Source organism: Schistocerca cancellata, chromosome 8 (assembly GCF_023864275.1).
Source record: "Schistocerca cancellata isolate TAMUIC-IGC-003103 chromosome 8, iqSchCanc2.1, whole genome shotgun sequence".
Lineage (NCBI taxonomy): Eukaryota > Metazoa > Arthropoda > Insecta > Orthoptera > Acrididae > Schistocerca > Schistocerca cancellata.
This window is the reverse complement of record NC_064633.1, coordinates 110,141,841-110,158,743: the sequence shown is the minus strand read 5'-3', so window position 1 is coordinate 110,158,743 and position 16,903 is coordinate 110,141,841.

Below are 16,903 nucleotides of genomic sequence, written 5' to 3'. Positions count from 1 at the left end.
ATTTTGGAAATTGCTATGAACGTAGCTTGTATGAAAAATTATAGGCGTTTCCGACAAGCGATTTTGTTCACAATACGACTTCAGTTTTTTTCAATTCAAAATTCGTAATAGTACTGTATGATTTTGTCTGTAGGTGGATTTCATTGACAGGAAAAAAATGTGTTTACACTTCAGCACATGATCGGTACTTTCTTTAACGAATTACATTATTTCATAAATTATATGTCTCGCCACTGCGCTGAGTCATTGGCGTTAACGTCGGGATAGCCCGACGCTTAGCTATCCAGAGAGCGGCTGGCCACCCAAAGCGACACGCAGACACACAGTGCAAAATAAGCTGAATACGACTTAAGGAGGATATGTCCATATGAATGTCATTTGACGTTGTCGGATGCTTTGGGTACTGCGTTGCGGGTAATCCCATGGGACATATCATGAAATCAGGTAACACGTTGGATGTCTTCTGCACCATCTACGTAATGCAAAGAAGTCTGTTGCAAGCACACTAGTTATAAAGCGCAGGATGCTTCGATGTAGTCCATTCATATTTTATCAACACGATGAATACAGATGCTGATAATAATTGATGAATAAATGCGTAAGATTTTATAAGGTCAGTTATATTTCTCTATTTTGGCAATAAGGTTCTTGTATTTTATATCCATTTCAGGAAATGTTTCACTTCTGGAAGAAAATTATGACACTTGAATGTCAAAATGGTTCAAATGGTTCTGAGCACTATGGGACTTAACTTCTAAGGTCATCAGTCCCCTAGAACTTAGAACTACTTAAACCTAACTAACCTAAGAACATCACACAGATCCATGCCCGAGGCAGGATTCGAACCTGCGACCGTAGCGGTCGCGCGGTTCCAGACTGTAGCGCCTTTAACCGCTTGGCCACCCCGGCCGACCACTTGAATGTCACGAAATATGCTTTAGCCCAGTGGAAAAACAATCTAACCGTTGTGCAATAAAGTAATGTAACACGTCCTTCTTCATTTCGATGATATCTCCCTAGAAACAGAAACGCTTGGCATTCTGCCCCCTTCTGCATCTAAACAATGAAATGTGTGTGGTAAAGAAATCATTGGTAGGAAGCGGCTATAATTTCGCAAACAAGCTACACTCATGGTCCTTTACATGTTTTTATTTCGAAACTGACGTCACAGACGGATGCTAACCTCGTTAGATTTGGTAACAATCTCTTAATTATGATCTCCGGGTCACGTATCTGTGTTATCTGCTACTCTGAGACAACCAGAACATTGGGAGCTAGAATTTTATCAGGCCACTTTAGTATATGTCATTACCGCATGATGCATAACCTGTGCTGTGAGGTCCGACTACTCATGACACTGCATACTGTGTACACAAGGACACAGGCAGTAGTCATTGTGCGTTGGTTGTGGTATAACCAGATTTTATTTGGCATGTAATAGCAACGAATCTTCTCTTACACTCACATTCAAAGTTTCCAGCGACTTTTTACCAGAAACTGAATTCTCTCACATTACAAGTACCAGAAAAATATTTCACACCAGCGAAGTGTCTGATCTACCATGTACTTAATTTGGTGTTTTGCATACCCTCAGTTTTGATTGGGCAGCTCTAGTCCCTCGAGCCACCAAAATACTTATTTGTTAACAGTTTACGCTGTTCTTGAGTTACACTTACGTTTCCTGTGCAAAAATACACAAATGTTTAAGGTAATATTCATTAATTGATAAAATGAGACTTTCGAACAGAAATCGGAGCGGTTGCCAATAATACATGAACAAGGTGCTCCAATTGCTGCACAGAATCACCACGCTGTAGCAGGTGAGTCATCGGAGCGTCATGAGCAAACAGTGTTCAAAAACAGTTTGATAAACTCAACATCTGTACCAAGTTTGGAGTATTCGCACCAAAAATTACTCTTGTTAAAACTGTGTCATCAGTATTCAACGTAAGTCACCGACGATTCACTGGCTGTTTTGATCCGGTGATACATTTTTCCAAAGAAAAATGTATCTTTCTTTGTTAGAAGCTATCCACAATATAACTGCGTTCAGAAGCGCTTAATTTCTCGAACGTAGGATTGTAGGGTTGAAGCGGGTAAGAGACGTTTCCGGGCGACTATATGATTCTTTCTGGTGGATTCCTCCTGATGGAGTATCATGGGATGGTAGACTTTAATGTGGACTCCATTCAGCCAACACTGCTAAAGATGTCTATTAGTGAGACAGAATGAATGAAGATGGCGTTGCTAACAGACCTTCCCCATACCTTCAGTGAACACTTGGGAGATTGCATTAAAATACTCTAGCATCTCCCTCGACCATAGCGAGAACCTAACGTAGCGTCCGTGTCACTGAATCACCATCGTCCATTCTAAAGGCTATAATTATCATTCATTGTCTCTACTATTCTCCAAGCTACTGCTCTTCTTTTCTTTCTTGTGGCAAGTGAGCAAGATAATTTAGGTGCCTTATCTACATCAGTACTGCGCGAAAGAAGTGACCGTGTGGGGCGGACGTTACTTCTGGTACAACTGACTCTTCGATTCCCTGTTCCATTGGCGAATGGCGGGTGGGAACAATGATGGTCGGAAAACCTTTGTATTAGCTCTAACGTCTGGCACTCTGTCGCTCTGGTCATCTTGAAACGTCCCCTTAGAAAAATTATACATGACTGTGCTTAAACTGACACACAATATTTTTTAGCGCAACGCAATCTGACTTTCAGAAATCCCTACAAAGGAATGGCCCTGACTAACATTAATCTATACCTTTCACAAATCACTTACCTCACCAAAAATCTCCGTTACTCGAACTACTGCAATACAGCGAGCGCCACTACTGCCAGCTAAATAAAAGATTCAAACCACTGAAGGCACTAACTACTGATAGGGATGGTTAGCAAATGAAAGATTTTAATAGAGAACAAACAATGTATTTACCTTAATAGTCATAATGTATACAGCAGTTCATGAGATCCATTTTTACAATTATCAAACCTCCGCCATTTCTCTCCCCACATCCACCACTGCTGGCGGCTCACCTCCAACTGCGCAACGCTACGCGCTGTTCACATCCAGCTGCCGCTGCCCAACACTACAATGGCAGACAACAATGCAAACTAGTCACAGACTGCACACAGCACAGCCAGTGATTTTCATACAGAGCGTTACGTAACGTTGCCAATAAGAAAACATAAACAGCCTACTTACAATCTCACATGTATGTGGAAGGAGCAATACGTCGTACGGCTCTTCCTGGAAGGTATGCGCCCTGAATTTCAGCAGTAAACCTCTAGTGAAGCACAATGCCTCTCTTGTAGCGATTACCACTTTGTAACACTCTCGCACCCACTAAACGATCGACTGAAGAAGCTGCTGTTACTTGGACGTTATCACCACTTACCCGTCGTTTTTCCAGTGAGGTGCCGCTCAGACTTCTCCCCAAATCTGTCTAGTACCTTGTCACTTAATCTTGTTAACTACACTATTGGCCATTAAAATTGCTACACAAAGAAGAAATGCAGATGATAAACGGGTATTCGTTGGACAAATATATTATACTGGAACTGACATGTGATTACATTTTCACGCGATTCGGGTTCATAGATCCTGAGAAATCAGTACCCAAAACAACCACCTCTGGCCTTAATAACGGCCTGGATACGCCTGGGCATTGAGTCAAACACAGCTTGGATGGCGTGTACAGGTACAGCTGCCCATGCAGCTTCAACACGATACCACAGTTCATCAAGAGTAGTGACTGGCGTATTGTGACGAACCATTTGCTCGGCCGCAATTCGCCAAACGTTTTCAGTTGGTGAGAGATCTGGAGAATGTGCTGGCCAGGACAGCAGTCGAACATTTTCTGTATCCAGAAAGGCTCGTACAGGACCTGCAACATGTGGTCGTGCGTTATCCAGCTGAAATGTAGGGTTTCGTAGGGATCGAATGAAGGGTGGAGCGCAGGCCGTTGTGGCCGAGCGGTTATAGGCGCTTCAGTCTGGAACCGGGCGACCGCTACGGTCGCAGGTTCGAATCCTGCCTCGGGCATGGATCTGTGTGATGTCCTTAGGTTAGTTAGGTTTAAGTAGTTCTAAGTTCTAGGTGACTGATGACCACCGATGTTAAGTCCCAGAGTGCTCAGAGCCATTTTTGAAGGGTGGAGCCACGTGTCGTAACACATCTGAAATGTAACGTCCACTGTTCGAAGTGCCGTCAATGAGAACAAGCGGCGACCGGGACGTGTAACCAATGGCACTCCATACCATCACACCGGATGATACGCTAGTATGGCGATGACGAATACACGCTTCTAATGTTCGTTCACCGCGATGTTGCCAAACATGGATGCGACCATCATGATGTTGTAAACAGAACCTGGATTCTCCCGAAAAAATGACGTTTTGCCATTCGTGCACCCAAGTTCGTCGTTGAGTACACCATCGCAGGCGCTCCTGTCTGTGATGCAGCTTCAAGGGTAACCGCAGCCATGGTCTCCGAGCTGATAGTCCATGCTGCTGCAAACGTCGTCTAACTGTTCGTACACATGGTTGTTGTCTTGCAAACGTCCCCATCTGTTGACTCAGGGATCGAGACGTGGCTGCACGATCCGTTACAGCCATGCGGGTAAGATGCATATCATCTCGACTGCTAGTGATACGAGGCCGTTCGGATCCAGCAAGGCGTTCCGTATTACCCTACTCAACCCACCGACTCCATATTTGGAATATCGGATCTCGACCAACGCGAGCAGCAAAGTTGCGATATAATAAACCGCAATCGCGCTAGGTTACAATCCGACATTTATCAAAGTCGGGAACGTGATGGTACGCATTTCTCCTCCTTACACGAGGCATCACAACAACGTTTCACCAGGCAACGCCGGTCAACTGCTGTTTGTGTATGAGAAATCGGTTGGAAACTTTCCTCATGTCAGCAGGTTGTAGGTGTCGCCACCGGCGCCAACCTTGTGTGAATGCTCTGAAAAGCTAATCATTTGCATATCACAGCATCTTCTTCCTGTCGGTTAAATTTCGCGTCTGTACACGTCATCTTCGTGGTGTAGCAATTTCAATGGCCAGTAGTGTACATTTCGGCGTTAACTACATTTCGGTTTCCGAGGTTCTTATTCCACTGTTTTATGATGCATGCTACATGTCCATTTATTTCTGTGTTCGAGACGTACATTTTCGGGAATTCTCCCCCAGTTCCTTGCCTCTATAGCACTAACACATTTTCCTGCCAAGTGAATTTTCTTCTTATGCCTCCTTTGCATCGACCGTCTTTCACCTTCATGACGATGGAATTGTCACTGTACATGAGTTAATACTCTTCGTTAGTTTCCTGATACCTGTTCAGGCTCTCCACTGCTATCAATAGTTTTCTCCGTTTGTGCCTTTGCCAGTAGACCTATAGTCATGCTGTGAACCCGTATTAAAATTTATTTATGATTGTTTAAAGAGTACATTGATCTCTCCCGAGAGGAATAGAAGCTGTAATAAATACAAAAAGCGGCACGCTGTCTTATTAGTTCGGAAATACTGTATAAGTAATTTTCAAGTGTGTCTGTAATTTTGTCCAGTCAGTGTGTCTTTTCGCAGTTGCTTGTCACCATATGTAGATCTCGTGAAAATCAATTGCTTACAGCCAGCAAGCCTTCGACGTGATTAATTACTCCGAATAATCAGTGTAACATCTTCGCGTTTAGTGACAATTAGCACGTTCATTTATGCGAATCTTAAAGTAGCCGCAGTCCACAGATCGATCTAAGAGTTGTAACGTAGCAGGAAGTGGTCGGGTTTGAAACAGCCTAGCCGATGTTCACAGAATAAGCAGTCAGCGAATAGAGACAGCCGAATTCTTTATTCTACGGCCTGAAGTTGTCCACTAATTGGTTTCCAGACCCGCACATTTCTCTATGCCAAATTGTGGACCCCATCCCGCAGGTGTGATTCCATTTGCTGCGGCCTTCACCTTGCGTGCTGCAACATAAAACATGGAGAAGATGTGAACACGTACGTAACCCACGAGAGGCCGGCTCAAATCGCCCCACCAATTTCCGCTGTTGAGCCGCTGCCCAATCAGCGGTTCTGCAGTTGCGGTGTTTTAGGAGGCGGCGATGAGATTCCAGATTAGTTCCAGACCACTACTGCTCCCATATTTGTTTCTGCCTTATATAATTACCTGGCGTACAGGTGTTTCTGGTTCCTGCCCATTACTGTTCCAATATCTGTCCCTGACTTACATAAGCACTCGGCGTACATGATTTCCTCTCGCCCCGACACATAGGAATACGTACACAAGACGTCTGGATGTTTACAGGATGGCTGCACGACGGTTATCTCGCAGGTTGAAATGATATAATGCGAATGTTAAGAACTTTCGTGGAGTTTCAAAGTCGTTTTTGCTCTGTTTAACTAACTAACCTCTGTCGTGTCATTGCATCCCGTCACTCCAGTAGTTTGCGCTATTCGTGCTTTAAGGTCTCCACTGGTAGTTATTAAAGTTGCATTTGATTCACACTGTAAGCTGAAAATGTATACTCTGTAACGTCTCCTGACAAAACACATATATGGTGAAAAGAAAAGGAAAAAATAATTGAACTGGATGACTATAATTTTATTTCTGCATGGACAATGATTGTGTGAACTTTATGTAATAAAGAGAAACTATTATGTGTCAGGTTTTATACTTGTATAGAATTATGTATCGACTTTTTTTAGATAATATCTGTGTCGGCGAGTACTGGAACCGCCACAGACGATACTTATTAAATATCAAAGAAAGGTGTAAATGTATTAAACCGAGTATAAGCAGTAGTGACCGAGCATTAATTTCTCTGTCGTCTTTCTGGAGTTACGTGAGTAGGAACAGCTTGAGGCGCTATATTGTATGCTTGTGTAGCATTCTTTTGTCAAGATTGAGAGAAGGACGCCATTAGGCATTGATTTGTAAAGGTGTGTAAGAATTTAATCTGTCTAAATGTTTTGAATAGAGTTTGTTGGGTTGGCAGAAGTGCCAACACCGTGTTACGAGAGGAGGCCGAAATGCACGCGTTTGGCTCACGCAGGCTGGCGTGAGGAGGGAAGGACTATACTGATGTGAGGTCTGGAACATGACAAGGAATTAGAATTCAAAACGTGGACGTAGTTAATTTGATACTTAACTTTAATCCATTAATGATGAACGTCGCTCTTGACGGTACACGAGTCACAATATTGTCTGTTCAGAATACATTCTTGAAGTTATTACTTATAGAAACTGAATATGGCGCCTTGCTAGGTCGTAGCAAATGACGTAGCTGAAGGCTATGCTAAACTGTCGTCTCTGCAAATGAGAGCGTATGTAGACAGTGAAACATCGCTAGCAAAGTCGGCTGTACAACTGGGGCGAGTGCTAGGGAGTCTCTCTAGACTAGACCTGCCGTGTGGCGGCGCTCGGTCTGCAATCACTGATAGCGGCGACACGCGGGTCCGACGTATACTAACGGACCGCGGCCGATTTAAAGGCTACCACCTAGCAAGTGTGGTGTCTGGCGGTGACACCACAGAGTTGCTTAGTGAAAACTTGAATTATGATTTGTAATAAGCTTGCCTGGTATTTTATCCCATCCTTTTAAGACATTTTCAGCTATTTAAATATTATTCGTGGTGCAGAGCTGCGCTATGAACGAACGAGCCGCTGCCGCGGCGCATTCAGACTGCATGAAATGAAACCAATCATACTGCAAGAAAGCGGACAGGTAATAGATTTCGGGATTGCAGGGCAAAACAGCAGATTTTATGATGTGTTTTACAGGTGGACGCGGGCTGCAGATGATGTTACATTATTAACAGTGCAAAAAGAAAATTTACCTTCATGACATAAAAAAATTCTTGCTGTGCGTAGTTCTGGTCTGGCAAACATTATAGTAAAAACATTTTTTCTCTGATAATAGTCTCATGTTCTCGTGTTAGTCGTGGTACTTACTGGTGTTTTAAGATTAACAAAAATCCACTGCAAAATTTTGATGTTTAACAAACATTGCGTACTGTAACATCAGTATTGATAACGAAATAATTTTCAGTAACCTCTTCAATAACTGTAAAGTAAAAAAAGATATGCTGAACTTTATAGCGAGTTACAGTAACGGTACAATGTTCCTTTTATAGAAAGCCAGATCCAGAATAATAAGAACATAATATATTTTGTTTTGTTGAAAATTAATGGTCCAAAGAAAGTCTCATCCATTTATCAATATATTAGTTGCTACGTGAGCAATAACAAAGAGAGATCGAAAACTCTTTGATTTACCAGACACAGTATTTCTTCAACAGTACAATCTCTAGGCTGTTTATGTTGTTGCTTCGTGTTTGAACACCATCTAAAGATGAAAACGTCTATTTACGATGAACTTCAGTGTTGTTTCTTCAGAAACATATTTCAGTAGTTTTATTGCTGTTCATAATTTATGATTCTAGTGTCATTTTAATTAACACTTGATAATTTGCTGAGTATACCTTATCTGAAACGAAATGAAACTCAGTCTACTGGCAACATCCAGCATACAAAAATGTCATATAATCCACTGATCCACCTGAAGATGAGAGTTTAGGCCGTCGAAAAGCCTTGTGAAATAGAATTAAAAGTAACTGACACAGATAATTCCGTTAATATACATTTTATATCATAAAAATAGAATGAAGTGCGTTACATGCTTGGATATGCAAAAGATTAGGATTTCAATGCAACCACACAGAGTAGTTTTCTGTGTATATACAGAGGTATTCTCACTAAGAGATGATAGTTGTTTATGTGCAGAGATAATAGGGAGATAATAGGGAAATAAGTCCACCAGGACGCGTCGAAATACGAGGGCGCCAAGAATGTGGCTTACCGAGACTGCGATTTGTCTTTCCGTGCAATTGCTCAGTATCCCTCGAAAGGAGTGTCGTGTGAATATGGATCGATATGCTCAGGGAGATGAGAGGGGGCATACACAGCGCGATGCAGCATCTCAATGGCCCCACGACATACGGTGACGGAACAGATACATTGCCCACAGGGCCATGCAGCGACGTTGGATGCGCATCACGCAGCTTGAGTAAGAAATTGGCTTGATTCCAGCGAGGCAAGTATCCACACGTACACTTCAGTTTAATTCAATTTATTGCTACGAATTTTAGACCAGTTATCTGAAAGCTGTAGATATGTCATAGATAGTCATTAATCATGGTGACATAAAATGTTTTGTATTATGTGTGTAGTAGTAAATCATGATAACACTAACCAATGGTAATAATAACGTAGAAATAAAAAATAAATTTTGAAAACATAAGAATCAGTTTAAAAATAACATAAAATAAAGGGAAATAACTTAAGTTCCAAATGAATATTTCCGTCTTACATTACTGGATATGTTACCGGCCGCCTCAGAAGGACTCGATGTTTGCCAGCTAAATTAAACTACACCAACTTGTAAGCCTGTTGTTGACACTATTCTACATCGCCTAGACTCGGACTCGACCCAAAAACACTAAGATTAATCTGACAGACATTAGCTGGCACAACATCGAAAGTTATATTCGTGGATGAAATCTCTGATCCCTTCGTGATCAAAACTGGAGTGCATCAAGGCGACGGTTTTTCCCCGCTATTATTCAACCAAGTCCTGGACAAAGTAAGGATGGAGTGGAAAAAGAACTGAAAATTCAAGGACACTGGAAACCAATACAACTAGAAAGATGTCGGGACAGAATAGAAATCTCAAACCTAGCTTTTGCAGACGACCAGGCCATACTATCAGACAACGAAGCAACAGCAACCAAACAGAGGTACTAAAAGAATGTGCAGAAAGGTCTGGACTGCAAATCTCTTTCGAGAAGTCTAAATTTTCCTGCCCAAATTAAAACATAACAATATTAGACACGAAATACGGCAAAATAGACAGAGTCGCACACTTCAAGTATCTAGGTGATTTCCTTAAACCTACAGGAGGAGAAAGAGATCGCACAGAAGACTACAAAAATTGAAGAGAGCGTTCGGCAATACACAGCACGTATATAATAAAAAATGCATGTCCATCCACACAAAAGTCAGACACTACATCACAGTAATCAAGCCCAAAATACTGTAAGCAAGTGAGACGCTAACATTCCATAGGAAACGTGACATTGGAAATCTGGTACCGAGCACTGCGGGTTTCGAATCCGCGCCAGGCGGCACGGACCTCGATTAGCACTAGAGGTCTCTGCAGCCGTCGCGACGTAAGCCGCGGCTGCGCACGTTCGTGTCTCGCGTATTGCGTGAGGGCGCCACGGTGGAGCACGTGGTCCCAGCAGCCAATAGCGGCTTACCGCATCCTGCATTTAAGCGCCTGCCTCTCGCACAGCTACGCTGCTAAGAAACGCCGGGACTGGCGACAGACATGCACCCGTTTAAATGCTACCCTACCTATCAACTCGTCCAAGTTCTAGTCAGCCTTCCGTCGCCTTACCGGCACTAAACCCTCCCCCTACTATCCTCTTCTCCATGATGATCACCCCTTCCCTGACGCCCTTAGTAAGGCCAATCACTTTTCCTCCTACCTCTCCAATGTATTTTCCATCCCCCATGATCCCCAGTTCGATTACTCCCTCTTCCCGGATATCCGCGATCGAACTGACACCTCTGTCCCTCCCCTCGCTCCTGGTTTCCAGTACTTGGACAACATTGCACACATGGAACTCAATGCCCCTATCACTACCCAGGATCTCATTGCTACACTCCGCACAAAACGCAACACCGCTCCTGGTCACGATCGTGTCACCTACCGTCACCTTCGTGAAGCTCCTGTCTCTTTCCTCTCCACCCTGGCCAGACTTTACAATGTAGTCCTGTCCACTGGTTACTACCCCGACCTGTGGAAAACCTCCCGTATCCTCATGTTCCTTAAACCTGGCAAACCGCCGTCCGCCGTCTCCTCCTACCGTCCCATCAGCCTTACCTCGGTCTTCAGCAAGGTCCTGGAATCTATCCTCACCCGACGCATCCGCCAGCATCTCCACCAGCACCGCCTCCTTCCCGTTATCCAGTGTGGCTTTCGGCCGTCCTTATCTTCCGACGACCTTCTCCTTCACCTCACTCATCTCCTTTCTGACCAGCTTAATTCCCGTCGCTCCGCAATATTCCTCTCCCTGGACCTCGAACGTGCTTATGACCGCATATGGCATTCCGGTCTCCTCTTCAAGCTCCAAACCTTCGCCCTTCCCATTAACTACGTCCGTCTGATCGGCTCCTTTCTCTCCCGCCGTCCTTCCTATGTCACCATCCATAACACAGATTCCTACACCTTTTTTTCCCTCCGCCGGTGTGCCCCAAGGCTCCGTCCTCTCCCCCTTCTGTACCTTTTGTATACGGCGGACATGCCGCCGCCGTCACCCCCCGTCCACCTTCTCCAGTTTGCCGATGACACTGCCTTCCTTGCCCTCGCCCCCACCCTGCAGCGCTTCCAACACCTTCTCCAATCCCATCTTGACCGGTTAACCGCTTGGTGCAACCAGTGGTTGCTCAAGGTCAATCCCTCCAAAACCCAGGCGATCATTGTAGGCAAAACCACCCCTTCCTTCCGCCTCTTTGATTTCTATCTCACCATCTATGGCCGTCCTATCGCCCTCACTCCCACCCGTAAGTACCTTGGCGTCACCCTCGACCGTCGCCTCTCCTGGACTCCCCACCTCTGGACCATCCAAGCCAAGGCACGCTCCCGATTCAGTCTCCTCAAGCTCCTCTCCGGCCGTACGTGGGGTCTGGACCCCTCCACCATCCTCCACACCTATAAATCCCTCATCCACCCTATCCTTTGTTATGCCCATCCAGCTTGGATCTCCCCCCCCCCTACCTTTTATAAATCCCTCCAAATCCTTGAACGCCATGCTCTCTGCCTCGCCTATCGCATCCGTCTCCCCTCCCCCACGCGGATCCTGTACGATCTCATCCCCTTGCCCCACCTCCTCCTTTTCCTTGAAGGGATACGGATCCTGTACACCTCCCGCAAACTCGATCCTCCTCACCCGCTAGTCTCCCCGATCCTCTCCCACCCCCGCCCGCTGCTGTGCCTGTATTCCCATGTCCCACCCGGTCTCCATCTCTCCACCCTCCTTACCCTCTCCCAAGGTGGCTTCCGCCAGCTCCCTGATGATGCCCTCCTCCCCTCCATCTACCAACTTTGATCCTCCCACCTTCCTCCTGTGTTTGCTCCTCTGGCACCCTCCCTCCCTTCTCTCCCACTTCCCTCCCACCTCCATTTCTCCCCACTCCTCCCCCAGGCTTCCCCTCCCCTGTCCCTCTCCTCCTGCCACCATCTCCTCAGCCATTGGCATCCTTGTTCTCCCCTCTCCCCCACCTCACCCTTGTTCCCCCCCCCCCCCCTTGGCAGGTCCCCGGACTCGCACACGCTAAGTGGACATTCGCGCACCAGAGATCATCGCCATCAGTGTCTCATGTGTGCCATCGTGTTTAGTGTTCAGTGTTCACCATCACACTCCATCGTTCACCAGTGCCATCGTCATCTTCAGTGTTTGTGCTTCGTGTCAACAGTTTGTAGTGTGGATTGTCATCGAGTGTGAACTGCTTCATGTTTTTTTTATGTTCATGAGTCTACTGTTTCTTCCCGCCGTTTTTCCAAGTGATGTATCTTCTCTGTTTATATCATTGTACTCTCTTTGACTGCAGAGCGGCGTATTGTGCTGCTGCCAGCCTACCTGTTCCACAGGTTTTAAAATCACAATAAAGAAAAAAAAAAAAAGCTCAGCTACGCAGTCTTATATTCGCTCGACATCTCGCCTAGAGAAAGCGTGTTTATATTACTTTGTTTCCTTGTACGAGTGGATGATGTGGATTCGTTAGGTTGTCACTTGTGACCCCGTTGCTTCTTCCGTGTTTTTGTTCATAAGGTCTTGCTCGGTCGTCCGTCGTTGTTCGTGTCCGTCCTTTCCCATTCGTTTGTTTGTTCGCGGGCTACTCCCGTTTGGTCCCACCACTCTTCATTCTTCGCAACTCCGCCACCGTTCCGGTTGCAGTTACAATGGAAAGCATACTGAAGGAAGAGGAAAATTCTCGGCCCAAAGCTGACAGAAGAGGGATACAGATAACACTCCAAGAAAACTACAGATAAGATGTCAAACATAGTAACAGATGTTAGAAAAATAAGGTTGAAATTATATGGGCACATCATCAGGCTAGCACCAAAACGACTCGCCAAGAGAATTCTAATATACATACAAGGGGTCAAATCAACAATATCATAGATCACAGATGTCAAACTGGATCTAGAAGCAGCAAAAATTGATCCAATAGAAATTGAAGACAGAAATGTATACAGGAACAAGATATACAAGTGGTATGTGAAGACAGAGAATGAAGTCCCTAAGAAACCAGGGACAGAGTGGACTGAAGATAGAAATAGACTTCTGGAGAAAAAATGAGAGAGTCGTGGAACATCATAAAGAACGCTCAAATGAGGCAGAATGCTTGCTACACAGGATTAGCCAAGCGGTCTGAGGCACTGCAGTCATGGACTGTGCGGCTGGTCCCAGCGGAGGTTTGAGTCCTCCCTTGGCCATGGGTGTGTGTGTTTGTCCTTAGGATAATTTAGGTTAAGTAATGTGTAAGATTAGAGACTGACGACCTTAGCAGTTAAGTCCCATAAGATTTCACACACATTTGAACATTTTTTGAGCAGAATGCTTTGCGTGATCCTACAGGGTCTCGTCGCAAATAATAATAATAGTAATACAGGGTGTACACGCTCCGCAACAACGGGTAAATCCGGGATAAACCCGAGAATTTATTTATCCGGGAGAAAACCCAAAAAAATCGTGAATTTTCTAGAATACTGGGAATTTTTCATTGTTTTTGTCTTCAGTTAAATTTCTTTGATTTTGACTGGTAAGAAGTGATAAACAGCAAAATTTGTCAAAGGCTGTAGGATGAAGACTATGGAATACTTCATAACAGCAAACCGCTTCCGATGAGTATGTCGTCACAACTTTTTACATTAAGTTCGTTTTGAGTAGTTGTCAGCAGACTCGTTCGCATGCGCAGTTTAGTTGCTAATGAGCAGTACCTTCTCCCGCTTCTGGCTACTTCAAGTGTGGCTGCATCTCTAGTAAGAAGCAGTCATGCTGCCCAGAAAATTTTTTCTGGCTCGCACGAGTTGTGCAGAACAGTCTGGATTTTAATTGGGAAGAGGATAGTGACCCGTGTTTACGTTCAGTGATTTTGCTGTTCCCTGATGTCCTATTTCCTCTTCATTTACAGTCCACACATCAAATGAAAACAAAACAGATTTTTGTGGCCGGGAGCTATCAATAAATAAAAATACATCCACATCATTACATAAGGCTGTTAATAGTTGGTTTTGTAACCCGACCGGGACTCGAACCCAGGATCTCCTGCTTACATGGCAGACGGTCTATCCATCTGAGCCACTGAGGACACAGATGAATGGCGCGACTGCAGGGACTTATCCCTTGCACACTTCCCGTGATACCCACATTCCCAGCTTTCCACAATCCACATACATAATGTACCTAATAGATATTTGCCCATCCACTCATAACTCGCGAACACTATTGTGACGATTGCCGTAAGAGTTTGAGCAACCTGTGCACGTTTATGAAGATAGTAACTGTTCTCAAAAGAACAGCTTCTCTACAATAAATGATAATTAATTGAAACCCTCAGCTGCCGACAGGTGTTGTTCATGACACCTGAAAATGTGTGCCCCGACTGGGACTCGAACCCAGGACCTCCTACTTACATGGCAGATGCTCTATCCATCTGAGCCACTGAGGACACATATGAATAGCACGACTGGAGGGACTTATTCCTTGCACACTTCCCGTGAGACCCACACTCCCAACTGTCCACAATCTGCATACGTAATGTACCTAATAGATATTTGCCCATTCACTCATTAATCCGAGGCGAGGGCCGCAGATGCAGACGCCAGTTAGCGAGCGCTTGTTCGTCACCACGATCTCAGCCACGCCGGCGAGAAGAACGATGCAGCTGGCCGCCTGCAGCTCACACTGAGCGGTGCTGAGTCGGCAGGGACGCATACAATGAGTCAACCACAGCAGCCTGACGATGCAGCACTCAGCTGGCGTACAAGGCCGGCTTGACACAGCAGTGCATTCCGCTGGGGCGGTGGCCTCAGCATTGTGGGACCCAGAGATGCAGACCGAGGAGAAAGGAGCACTATAGAGGAAACAAATACACTCCTGGAAATGGAAAAAAGAACACATTGACACCGGTGTGTCAGACCCACCATACTTGCTCCGGACACTGCAAGAGGGCTGTATAACCAATGATCACACGCACGGCACAGCGGACACACCAGGAACCGCGGTGTTGGCCGTCGAATGGCGCTAGCTGCGCAGCATTTGTGCACCGCCGCCGTCAGTGTCAGCCAGTTTGCCGTGGCATACAGAGCTCCATCGCAGTCTTTAACACTGGTAGCATGCCGCGACAGCGTGGACGTGAACCGTATGTGCAGTTGACGGACTTTGAGCGAGGGCGTATAGTCGGCATGCGGGAGGCCGGGTGGACGCACCGCCGAATTGCTCAACACGTGGGGCGTGAGGTCTCCACAGTACATAGATGTTGTCGCCAGTGGTCGGCGGAAGCTGCACGTGCCCATCGACCTGGGACCGGACCGCAGCGATGCACTGATGCACGCCAAGACCGTAGGATCCTACGCAGTGCTGTAGGGGACCGCACCGCCACTTCCCAGCAAATTAGGGACACTGTTGCTCCTGGGGTATCGGCGAGGACCATTCGCAACCGTCTCCATGAAGCTGGGCTACGGTCCCGCACACCGTTAGGCCGTCTTCCGCTCACGCCCCAACATCGTGCAGCCCACCTCCAGTGGTGTCGCGACAGGCGTGAATGGAGGGACGAATGGAGACGTGTCGTCTTCAGCGATGAGAGTCGCTTCTGCCTTGGTGCCAATGATGGTCGTATGCGTGTTTGGCGCCGTGCAGGTGAGCGCCACAATCAGGACTGCATACGACCGAGGCACACAGGGCCAACACCCGGCATCATGGTGTGGGGAGCGATCTCCTACACTGGCCGTACACCACTGGTGATCGTCGAGGGGACACTGAATAGTGCACGGTACATCCAAACCGTCATCGAACCCATCGTTCAACCATTCCTAGACCGGCAAGGGAACTTGCTGTTCCAACAGGACAATCCACGTCCGCATGTATCCCGTGCCACCCAACGTGCTCTAGAAGGTGTAAGTCAACTACCCTGGCCAGCAAGATCTCCGGATCTGTCCCCCATTGAGCATGTTTGGGACTGGATGAAGCGTCGTCTCACGCGGTCTGCACGTCCAGCACGAACGCTGGTCCAACTGAGGCGCCAGGTGGAAATGGCATGGCAAGCCGTTCCACAGGACTACATCCAGCATCTCTACGATCGTCTCCATGGGAGAATAGCAGCCTGCATTGCTGCGAAAGGTGGATATACACTGTACTAGTGCCGACATTGTGCATGCTCTGTTGCCTGTGTCTATGTGCCTGTGGTTCTGTCAGTGTGATCATGTGATGTATCTGACCCCGGGAATGTGTCAATAAAGTTTCACCTTCCTGGGACAATGAATTCACGGTGTTCTTATTTCAATTTCCAGGAGTGTAAAATTCTTTGGAAAGTTCTTACCGAGTTTTAATAAAGCACCCACTACATTTGGTGTCAATATGCCACATTTGTCGTCTGACACCACAACATTTGGTGTCTGAATAGCGGGCATTGTCTGTCCAGTATGACGTTCAAGTCCACCGTCTCCAGTACAGTCACAAGATGTGGTGAGTGCTGACAAAATGAGTGTTGGACGTTTTCTTTCTTTTTTGTTTTTTCCAGTATGGCTCCTGGAAAGCCA